The sequence below is a fragment of the Diabrotica virgifera genome, chromosome 4 (assembly GCF_917563875.1).
Source record: "Diabrotica virgifera virgifera chromosome 4, PGI_DIABVI_V3a".
NCBI classification, from domain to species: domain Eukaryota; kingdom Metazoa; phylum Arthropoda; class Insecta; order Coleoptera; family Chrysomelidae; genus Diabrotica; species Diabrotica virgifera.
In genome coordinates, this window is record NC_065446.1 from 11,487,155 (window position 1) to 11,500,295 (window position 13,141).

Here is a 13,141-nt window from a genome sequence, read left to right on the forward strand (position 1 = left end):
TTATACGTTTATAACGATCATTTCCACCTCCACTAGATTCATCTCTTTTTGTTTTGCAATGTATGTATTATGTTTTCCATCTTTTGCGTTATTTTGCCGGTTATTAGCGAGCTCATCACTGTATACTAATTGTTAAACGAGGCAAAATAACGCAAAATATGGAAAGCATAAGATATTGTGAAATTAGAAGAGATTAAACTAATAGAGATGGAAATTACCGATATAAACGTATAAATTAACATTACATTACATAGTTTCCTACCTTTAGACGTGTGTGACAGGAGTATTTTATAAAATGCCCCTGTCACAGTGACAGTTATCATACTCCTCCGGTACGTCTAAAGGTGAGAAACTATATAATGTAATGTTAATTTATACGTTTATATCGATAATTTTCACCTCTTATTCATTTTTTTTATAAACCTTCGTTTCGTCTTCAGCAACAATAATTTGTAAGTTAGAAACTCATAGGGTGTACAGGGCCGCTTCAGCTCTAAATATTTATAATGAAATTTGCCCCTTATTTTCAAACCCAAAATTAGAGGTTTACAAATGTTTCACGCATTTATTTACATCAGAATATGAAAATATAACTCTTTAGAAGGAGATTGGATGTTTCACCAACTCTCTAGGATTTTTTTTCAAAAAGTTGTAGCCTTCGACATTTGGTCTCTTGGGATAAACAATTTATAATATCTAAGCAACAAATTCGTGAATATGCCTTACAATTTTTTTTTATGTTTGGAATTGAAAGATCTTCATTTTAAAGCTTTAAAAAATAAAAAAATTATTTGTAGAATAAATAACGGAATTGTAAAAAACGGCCATTTTGGACTTTTCGCAGGCTGTTTTGCAATAACCAATAAACGAAATTAAACTTACCATAGCTCAAATTGTGGGTTTTTTTAATTTACTACAACTTTCTATTAAAAAGTTTTTCTCTAGCATCAATATCCTAAGCTGCTAAATTAAAAATCTTTAAAAATTGCTAATTTAACAAATGAAAATTGCAATAAAAAAAAGCTCACAATATTTTTGGTCACATTTTAGTAGAAGTTATTCCTGACATCGTCCTTTACAACACCTGATAGGTTTCAAAAATTCCTGAATTAGATCACGTTTTTTCACCCACAGACTGGAGTAATAACATTTTATTGTATATGTAGGTATATACATTGTCTAATAAAAAATGAAAGCTTATTTTAATTCCTTTAAAATGGTGTATCGTAAAAAATCTAGGACTATTTTTAAACAAGATATGCTTTTTCAAAATGTGACATACACATGCAATATGTCCCACTAAGTTGGAACCATATGGAAAACTTTTTTATTATTAACGTTATGAAAAAAATTATTGTTTATAAAATGCTCTGCATAGTCTAATACCTAAGATGCAATCATCAGATACAAAATTTTATTAATAGTGTACGAGGTTAAAAAATATGAATTTCGCTCAAGAGTAAAGTACCTTTATATTTCACAATATCGAAAAGTGTTATTAAGAAAAGTTATTTGGAATTAAAAATTATGTTATAATATGTAATTACATTTTTCTAATTTAAAGAAATAAAAACAAATTTAAATTTTTCTCAAATTACGGATAACCTTGGATATCCTACGGATATCTTGTTTAAAAATAGTCCTAGAATTTTTTGCAATACACCATTTTAAATTAAAGAAAATAAGCTTTTTTGTACAAGAAATCTTGTACTTTTAAATGTACAAGAAAAAGTCATCATGAGGAATTTAAAAAATAATCATTAAAAATATCCAAAATCATTAAAAGATGAAACCTTGAAAAGGCATAAATTGCATAAAAAGAGCCAGATAACCTTATGTTTTAGACCATTTTAAAGGTAATTGACTTCTCTTTTTACTTAATGTACCATTGCATTGCATATACCTATAAATGCGTAGAAAAAAGTTACAGAATAATGTTAGCGAACTAATGGGGATAATTGCCCAAAAATGCTGTGAGCGGCGAACTTTGAAAAATCCCATTTCGGAAACTATTAATCTTACAGAATTTTACTAAACTTTATTTTAAAGAGGAATGATGGAAGTCATTTTTCGCTGAAGCAATGCCTATACCTATATCGCTGTGGAAAAAAGTTATGCGGCAAAAAACAAGATTGCTTTCTTTCGTGTTTTTTTCTTGTTTTATTTTGAATATATTTTTGTAAAAAAAATATTTTTGACGTTAATTTGTAATATTTCGATTTACTTCAGGCTGTGGGTGAAAAAACGTGATATAATTCAGGAATTTTGGAAACCTATCAGGTGTTGTAAAGGACGATGCCAGGAATAACTTCTACTAAAATGTGACCAAAAATATTGTGAGCTTTTTTTTTATTACGATTTTCATTTGTTAAATTTGCAATTTTTAAAGATTTTTAATTTTGCGGCTTAGGATATTGATTCTAGAGAAAAACTTTTTAATAGAAAGTTGTAGTAAATTAAAAAAACCTACAATTTGAGCTATGGTAAGTTTAATTTCGTTTATTGGTTATTGCAAAACAGCCTGCGAAAGGTCCAAAATGGCCGTTTTTTACAAATCCGTTATTTATTGTACAAATATTTTTTTTATTTTTTAAAGCTTTAAAATGAAGATCTTTCAATTCCAAACATAAAAAAAATTGTAAGGCATATTAACGAATTTGTTGCTTAGATATTATAAATTGTTTATCCCAAGAGACCAACTGTCGAAGGCTATAACTTTTTGAAAAAAAAATCGTAGATAGTTGGTGAAACATCCAATCTCCTTCTAAAGAGTTATATTTTCATACTCTGATGTAAATAAATGCGTAAAACATTTTTAAACTTCTAATTTTTGGGTTTGAAAATAAGGGGCAAATTTCGTTATAAATATTTAGAGCTGAAGCGGCCCTGTACACCCTATGAGTTTCTAACTTACAAATTATTGTTGATGAAGATGAAACGAAGATTTATAAAAAAATAAAAAAAATTTACAATCAACTGAAGCCGAGATAATTGTTTCTTTTTTCTTAAATATTAGTGCCTTTATTTGTAACAATTAAGAAATTATTTTACAGTCATTGCCTAAAGAAAGACTTATGTTATCTTAAAATAAAAATTATTATAAAATATAGTTACATTTAATTATTAAAAATTATTTTTAAATTCGGTGCTTTTGCGAGCGGCCGAATTTTGCAAATCGCCCGGCTCGCTTCAAATCCTCGCGCTCGGAAAATTTTTACGTAACTTGTATTACATTTTGACCGAAAAAAATTTAATAATATTACCATTATAATATACAGTCTATTTACCACTGTATTTGTTTTTCTTGATAAACTTTTGTATGTGAAATCTCATTTCTGAAGAAATAATATTACAAAAATGATACATATTATACAGGGTGTAACAAAAATACAGGTCATAAATTAAATCACATATTTTGGGACCAAAAATAGTTCGAATGAACCTAACTTACCTTAGTACAAATATGCACATAAAGAAAGTTATAGCCCTTTGAACCTACAAAATGAAAATCGATTTTTTCGAATATATCGAAAACTATTAGAGATTTTTTATTGAAAATGGATATGTGGCATTCTTATGGCAGGGGCATCTTAAAGAAAAATTATAGTGAAATTTGTGCTCCCCATAAAAACTTTATGGGGGTTTTGTTCCCTTAAACCCCCCCAAACTTTTCTGTACGTTCCAATTAAATTATTATTGTAGTACCATTAGTTAAATTCAATATTTTTAAAACTTTTTTGGCTCCTAACATTTTTTCGATTAGGCAGTTTTTATCGAGTTGCGGCTTCTTTTTTAATATGTTTTCATAAAAATTGTATGGGGGTTTTGCTCCTTTAAACCCCCCAAATGTTTGTGTACGCTCCAATTAAACTATTACTGCGATACCATTAATTAAACACAATGTTTTTAAAACTTTTTTGCCTCCTTGTATTTTTTCGAGAAGGCACCTTTTATCGAGATATGGCTTCTTTTTTAATACGGTTCAAAATATACCTAAAAATGTAAATCATACATAAATTTTCATATTATTACCAAGTCTCCATAATCGTACTTAACCATATACAAATATGTGGTGGATTTGACAAATATTCAAAATATCTCGATAATAACTGACTTTTCGAAAAAGTACTAAGAGCCAAAAAAGTTTTAAAAATATTGTGTTTAAGTAATGGTACTACAATAATAATTTAATTGAAACGTACACACAAGTTTGGGGGGGTTTAAAGGAACTAAACCCCCATAAAATTTTTATAGGGTGTCCAAATTTCACTATAATTTTTTCTTAAGATGCTACTGTCAGAAGAATGCCATATGTTCATTTTCAATAAAAAATCTTTAATAGTTTTCGATATATTGGAAAAAATCGATTTTCATTTTGTAACTTCAAAGGGTTGTAACTTTTTTATATGCACATTTGTACTAAGGTAAGTTAGGTTCAATCAAACTATTTGTAGTCCCAGAATATGCGATTAAATTTATGACCTGTATTTTCGTTACACCCTGTATATGAAATATGTAACTATATTTTTAATTTTTTCATTGTTATATAAATATAATAATAATGTTACTTCTTATTATACAATATAAAACTTTTTCTTCTTGTAGTGACTCTTAGTTTTGGATGTTGGCGACCATCATGGCAATTTGGCAAATCCAATTTGGAAACTAAGAACGAGGAAGGCGAAGGATTACCTTGCTAGAAAATTTACGTACGTCGTTCAACACAAAAACTACAAATTTTTTAGAGCAGCAGTACCGATTTAGTGTGCAAGTACACATTGTCATGATGGTCGCCAACATCCAAAACGGATAGTCACTACAAGAAAAAAAAGTTTTATATTGTATAATAAGAAGTAACATTATAATTATTATACTTATATAACAATGAAAAAATTAAAAATGTAGTTATATATTTCATATATATTGTTATATTCCTAAGTCTTGCAGTCTTTTCCAATTTATATTCCTATTTGACATAAGAAATAAAAGTCTATAGTTATATTTAAAATTCAAATAAAAATAAAGGTTTTCGTTTTTCTCGACCGCGGGCATGTAAATTTGGAACACCCTGTATAAAACAAATTATGTATAGGTAGTTTTTAAGAAAGTGTTTCGGAGAAGTGTTTACGAACCCCAGGAACAATACGACTCAAGTAAACAATTAGAGCGATGTCTAAAAAGAAAGTGTTCGTGGAAAGGTGTCAATAACCACCGATAATTCATATTCTCGCAAATAAGATAATAGGTTATTAAATTTGTAAAGAAGGTTAATGTGGAAAGTAAAATTGAAGTGGGGAATATTATTTTTTCTTGAAATCCATTAAGATATTTAGAAAAAGGAAAGTTTGTGTTGGTAAATACGGGTAATTGAAAGTTGTCTTGGATGGGTTGATTTTTGAATGCTGGAAGGGGTATTTGGAAGGAGGAGAATGAATGAGCAATGAGGAGTCAGAATGTTTTGAGCGATCGAAAGGTGAAGTCGAGTTTTCGAGAAGAGTGTACAAAAAAAGTGAAACGCCGAGTTGGTTAGTTTTGTCTTTAAAAAAATAAAAAGTAAGATATCGTGGAGCGAGTGATAGACCGAGTCGAGATAGTATATAACTCCTTGAGTCTAGAGTATCCCGGTTTTTGTTGAAGTGTTTGGAAAAGGTAGAACACGGCATCAGAGAAGGCAGGAACGAGGGCTGTACGAGGCGTGGTTTTCAAAGGAGCAGAGACATTACTGGAAGACTGGGACGAGTCGTTGGATCGCAACCCAAGCCAAGAGGAAACGTGTTTTGTGTGAAGACATTGTCAAATCATCAGTAAAGGTCAGTCTATTTTGTTATGACATGAATGTATGGTTTGTGTATTAAATACCACATTGAAAATTGAGGCACACAATCACTATTAAAAGAATTTTCATCAAACCTAAATCATTGTGTTACGGATAAATCATAATAGTTCATTATAAATAAAATAAATTTGGAGACAAAAAAATAAGATTCCCATTTTTTGTAACGGTTGTTTCAAATAAAGATAGAAAGATAAGATATAAGAAATATTAAGCAGTTATTGCCATTTAGACGAAATAAACGATTTTTATAATTTATAATTGAAATCCGTATGTGTGTATTATTTTACTCTCTTTTATCTATCCCGATTAGGAATCCACTGAGAAATACTTTGAAGCCATGAAAGTAAGTAATTGATATTATAATTTAGCCCTGACATTGACACTATATTGGTATTTGATCTGTTTGATTAATGAGATAATTATTGATTAATTAATTAAGATAAATTACATCTGAGAACATAATTAGATTTCAAAAGTAAGATCACAAAAATATGTGTCATTTTTGTAATATTATTTTTCAGAAATGAGATTTCACATATAAAAGTTTATCAAGAAAAACAAATACAGTGGTAAATAGACTGTATATTATAATGGTAATATTATTAAATTGTTTTCGGTCAAAATTTAATACAAGTTACGTAAAAATTTTCCGAGCGCGCGGATTTGAAGCGAGCTGGGCGATTTGCAAAATTCGGCCGCTCGCAAAAGCACCGAATTTGAAAATAATTTTTAATAATTAAATGTAACTATATTTTATAATAATTCTTATTTTAAGATAATAATAATTTTAATATTTAATATTTATAAGATAATAAGTCTTTCTTTGGTCAATGACTGTAAAATAATTTCTTAATTGTTATAAATAAAGGCACTACGATTTAAGAAAAAAGAAACAATTATCTCAGCTTCAGTTGGTTGTAGAAAATTTTTATTTTTTTATAAATGTTCGTTTCGTCTTTAGCAACAATAATTTATAAGTTAGAAACTCATAGGATGTACAGGGCCACTTCAGCTCTAAATGTTTATAACGAAATTTGCCCCCTTATTTTAAAACCCAACATTTAGCTCGGCTTCAGTTGGCCGTAGAAATTTTTTATTTTCTTATAAATCTTTGTTTCGTCTTAAGCAACGATAATCTGTAAGTTAAAAACTCATAGGATGTACAGGGCCGCTTCAGCTCTAAATGTTTATAACGAAATTTGTCCCCTTATTTTCAAACCCAAAAATTAGAGGTTTAAAAATGTTTTACGCATTTATTTATGTCAGAATATGAAAATATAACTCTTTAGAAGGAGATTGGATGTTTCACCAATTCTCTACGATTTTTTTTAAAGTTATAGCCTTCGACATTTGACCTCTTGGGATAAACAATTTATAATATCTTAGCAACAAATTCGTTAATCCGGCCTTACAATTTTTTTATGTTTGGAATTGAAAGATTTGGAATTGAAAGAAAAAAAATTATTTGTACGATAAATAACGCAATTGTAAAAACGGCCATTTTGGACTTTTCGCAGGCTGTTTTGCAATAACCAATCAACAAAATTAAACTTACCATAGCTCAAATTGTAGGTTTTTTAATTTACTACAACTTTCTATTAAAAAGTTTTTCTCTAGAATCAATATCCTAAGCTGCACAATTAAAAATCTTTAAAAATTGCAAATTTAACAAATGAAAATCGCACTAAAAAAAGCTCAAAATCTTTTTGGTCACATTTTAGTAGAAGTTATTCCTGGCATCGTAATTACAACACCTGATAGGTTTCAAAAATTCCTGAATTATATCCTGAAATCGACCTATTTTTCACCCACAGTCTGGAGTAATTGTAAATTTAACCTGTAACAATTTTCCTGTAGACATGTTTGTACTAAAAGTGCATATAACTCACCCTAATTCAACCTGTGCCTAGGGACTAATTCACCCCTTTCTCAAAAACGCACCCATTTAAATGGTAGCACTCCATTATATGAGGTAATAAAACCCCGTTAACGTTGTAGTTCCTTTTAGCTCTCTTATTTTGAACATAATCAATAGCCTACCATCTGTGTACTTTAAGTGATGTGTAACCTGCTCTCAATTGCTACAGTTTTAATATGGTTTAGTCTTTGAGCTATGTTGACGTAAAGTTTTCTTGCGGTACCACGTACCGCATGACAGTGTTTACGTTTCTATAGTTAAAAGCATTCCAGTGTATTCTTTCGCTATTCTTATGACAGCAAATTTATCCAATTGTTCTAACTTTTATCAAGATTATTTTACTTTTTTTAGTTACCAATACTCAAATGTACATTTTGTAATTGAGTTTTTAAGTAGGTATTTTATAAGAACCTTCACCATTTGCTTAATATTATGCTTGTGTTCATAATTTTTTTGAAATAATAAAGTTTACTTTATCTGGGGTAGTATTTTATTCCATAACAGTGTGAATAATCAGTCCGTAGTTGATGTAAAAACAAAAACAGTAATATAAGACAAATTCATATTGAAAAGAAAGGGATATAGGCAATGGTGTGACATACCGCATGTCAGAGTAGACCAGTGTTGCCAACCGCATTTCTCTAGATTATCCGATGATCGCTCGAAAAGATCCGATTTGTCACAAAAAGATACGCTCATAGGCGTAACCGCAGGGGGTTGTAAATTTTACACAGCCAGTATTACCGACACTATCGTTTGTCGCCAATATCTAAAGCCCTAATTGTAGATGTATTTAAGAGGTTTTTTTGATCTGTTTTTATATTGAATGCATTACTGAAAACTCTTTCTACACTAGCCAGTGCCGTAACCAGGGGGGTTGTGGGGTTGTAATCCCCCCTCCCCATTGAGATGAACTTTGAGCTCTATACGTTTAACACCATTACCATTCCACTAGCAAGAGACCCTCCAGTATGTAGTTGTAACCCCCCTTAGGATCTTCCTGGTTACACCGTTGACATTAGCGTTTGAAAATGGTAGAACGAATAGCAATGAAAATACTTTTTTTAAATTAGGAAACAAATATATATTAGCTTCATTTTTTAATTTCACCATTTACCCATTATAAAAAAGTATTTTCACAAACCAAAACTTATTTCAACAGACGTTTATTTAAGCACTGCATTACATAAAATAAAAAATAAAACTAAATCGTGCAGTAGCTATCATAAGTTTACAGACTAAAAACCCATAAATAAAATCGGACGGCAGAATCCCTGTATTTGAAATTTGAATTGGATCAGTATGCCTTAATTGGAAACATTTTTGCATTCAATTTCTAAACAAAACAATTCGCACAGGTCGTTTCGTCCCTTCTTATCTGTCCCTACTTAGATAATTACCATGAAAAGTATCGGATGTCGCTAACGTTCATCCAATATATAGGTTATTTATACAAATTTGGGTGGAACCAAAGAAAATTAATGTGTTGTTGGGAATATATGAATGAGAAGCTGATTTTTTTAAGTTTATTTTTGTTATTAGTCTGTTGTAGTAAATTGGTAAATACACTGAAAAATATACGCAAATATCCGATTTATTTAAAGATACGAAGAAGATACGACAACTCTTAAAAAGATACGCAAATCGGATAATTATCCGCCGATTGGCAACGCTGGAGTAAACGTTCTGAAATATTCACGTCAACAGTTAATGATTAACGGCGCCAGATGTTCATTTTATTTACCCTGAGAACACCATCAGGTACTGAAACTGGACTGAATCGCTAAACCAAAACAACAAAAAAATCAGAATATTTACAGCCTATGGATATTACCAGAGAACGGCAGTTCTCGCCAGTGGTGCACACCCACACCCTCCTACACGCGACACTATAATATACACGAAATTTGCGATTTTCTAAATCTGACTGAATTTAAAATTGGGCCAACTCCCATCTTAAAGTTCAGGAAAAGACTCACCGATTCATATGTCAACCATTCATTTTGGTCCAAGGGTATGGATTTTACGGCCCTTCCGATTTAGGGTCTGTTTTTCGTTCTCGTCCCCAAACCTCCCAAAAACTTTGAAAATTTAAGTCCGACCTTGGCAGCCTCTAATAGTACTGATCATTACCTTTCCAACGCATGTCTAATTTTGAAAATCGGTTATACCATTCAAAAATTACCGAGCTCAGAATTATGACTCAATTTCTATTTAAAAAAGGGAAAATATTTGTGGATCTATATGTATGTGTGTACGTATGTATGTGTGTGGAAAAGTTAAACCGATCTGAATTTATTTTTCTGTGTTTGAAGAGGGGGTCAGGGCCGACTCAGAGCCGGAGTAGTTTGTGAGTTTTGACTACCTATAAGCCAGCTATAAGACTTGGTAGGAACAAAACGGCATATTTTTTTGGGGTATATATTCTTCGGTTCAAGACTAGACAGTAGAACCGCAAATATACCATATCAATAGTGTTGAGTTAAGATTTCAAGTAGTGTCTAAATCGTCAAGATCAAACATACACACTGCTCAGTATAGCCGAAAAACTGAAAAATTAAAATTTCAAAAATTTTGGTTTTTCGACAATTACTTAAAATTTTAACCTATGAATTGCGCCAATAACTGATCGTTTGTAGAAGGACTCTGGACAAATATAACGGTGTATACCCCATATCCGGGAAAATTCGAATTTTTAATTTATATGCCTCATAAGTATGATCAAATCTATTTCCTATGGGAAAAACGGTTTTTCAAGCTCAATAATTCCTCTAATAGCTTAATTATTATAATTGACCTTAGATGCCTCAGATACTACTTGTCAATACGTTTCAAACACATGTTTAGTGATCACAATCGGTTAAGCCGTTTAGAAGTTATTAAGCTGCAAAAGTATAATCCAATTAACGATTATGCCCGAAATGGTTTATGTAGTTGTAGTGGTTCGACGCTAAATTTGATCTGGTACCATAGTCCATTACCGGCCATCCCAATATTTTTTTAAATCTATTTCGAATAGAAAAAAAAATCTAGTATACATTCGATGGACACTAGATCATTTGGGAGATAATGCGACAAAAGCGACAATTTATAAAGCTCAACGTGTAATCGAGAAACATTACATTTAACTTCATATATTTAATTTATAAATAACTTTAAAAACTAATGATACAAGAATAAAAAAACCGCTAAACGGCGTAAAAATGAGTGGCGCATACAATATTCCAGCTACAAAAGATCTGATGTAAATATTACGTGGCGCGAAAATGTATTTTCATTACGATGCAAAACAAAAATTCTAGTTTTATCTTAAAATATACTTCCATAATATTTGCTAAATTTGAAGTAAATGCGCCACAAAAGAGTTTCAAAATTCAAACTGTATCAAAGTTACTCTTTTGTGGCGCGTTTTACTTCAAATTGAGCAAATATTATTAAAAATTCTTTTAAAATAAAACTAGAATAATTTTGTTTTGCATCAAAATTAAAATACATTTTCGCGCCACGTAATATTCATATCAGATCTTTTGTAGCTGGAATATTGTATGCGCCACTCATTTTTACGGCGTTTAGGGGTTTTTTATTCTTGTCAATTAAACAATCACATTCTGGAGTAACAAAATAAAACCAAAATGCCTTCATAGAGCAAAATTAAATAATATATTTATTGAAAAGTCCACTTTTATAATAATAATAGTCTCCCGTTTTATACCGCTGACGCGGCTTTGCAATTATAACAGGGTACTCTGCTATATCTAGGGCCTACGGTATGCAAGGAAGGTAACAGGGCCAGTGCTACTCTTCAACCGCCTAGTATTACCCCTGGTTTTACCCAAGGTACTCATCTTATTCAGGCTGAGTCGACCTGGGGCCTTTAGACGACTTAAAAATGTCTAGATATTCTTGCCAGCGCTAGGATTTGAACCCCGGCCTACCAGCACTCGGGTCAAGCATACTACCGCCTGTGCTACGCCGGCCACTTTTTTATAAGTAAATTTCCGAAGGAAAAATGAAAATTTGCCAAAAAGATATTTAATAAGTTAATTCAAAATTAACAAATCTTTGTAAATAGTTAACTAAGGTTAATTTCAAGGTTATTTGGTACAAAAATCTGTTTAACCCTTGAATCGCTTGTTAATGACCAGACAAAAAAATATCAGGTAATTTTTTGCCTGGTCACTCGATCTGAATTAACTTAATAAAAATGTACCAATATGCTTAATGTCTCTTTGGCTCACAACAGCTGCAAATATAATTAAATAATTTGTAATAAGCCTGGATCCCGCGTACAAAAAAAAGTTTATTAATCGCAAGCTAAAAATTTGTTAATAGCTTAACGGTGTCTGTGTCTAGCCGGACAAACTTTGATGTGCGGGAACACTTGAACAGGGGAAGTTGTAATGGTGGAACAGGTTACAGGTTTCGAACGTTAGACTACGAAAACGTCGCATTAGATGAAGCAACGAAGCACTTAAAACCCCAAAACCTAGGAATTTTGTGCAGTAAGATGAATCGTCATGGAACTTTTTGCATTCGATTAGAGAGAGTGTCAGGCAACTTTGTGAACTAAATTCATCTAGGGCAAAAATTTTTGTGGATAAGAAAATGCATTTTAAATGTGCATCTCGAAGAGGTAAAAATGAAAAATTTAGAACTTGGGAAATATTGACGGAAATGAGTTGAATTTTTATACTCGGGGTTTTGGGGATCGCTGAGCACGAATTTCATATCGACGATGGTCTCCAAGGTACCTGGTGCCCACGGTGGAACTCGTCGCCTAGAGTTTTATGTTATAATCATTAAAAATCAGTAAATATCCATTAGTCGGGGAGTTTTTGGGGTCGCCGGCAACGAATTTAATGTTGGCAATGGCATTCAAGATACCTGGTGCCCAGGGTGGAACTCGTCACCTAGAGTTTTTAGTTATAATTATCCAAAATCAGCCAAAAACTATTTGGGGGTAGCGGAGTACGAATTTCATGTCGGCGATAGCCTCCAAGGTACCTGGTGCCCACGGTGGAACTCGCCGCCTAGAGTTTTATGTTATAATCATTAAAAATCAGTAAATATCCATTAGTCAGGGGTTTTTGGGGTCGCCGGCAGCGAATTTAATGTTGGCGATGGCATTCAAGATACCTGGTGCCCAGGGTGGAACTCGTCGCCTAGAATTTTTAGTTATAATTATCCAAAATCACCCAAAAACTATTACCCTGGGGGTTGTGGGGTTCGCTGAGTACGAATTTCATGTCGGCGATGGTCTCCAAGGTACCTGGTGCCCACGGTGGAACTCGTCGCCTAGAGTTTTATGTTATAATCATTAAAAATCAGTAAATATCCATTAGTCAGGGGTTTTTGGGGTCGCCGGCAGCGAATTTAATGTTGGCGAT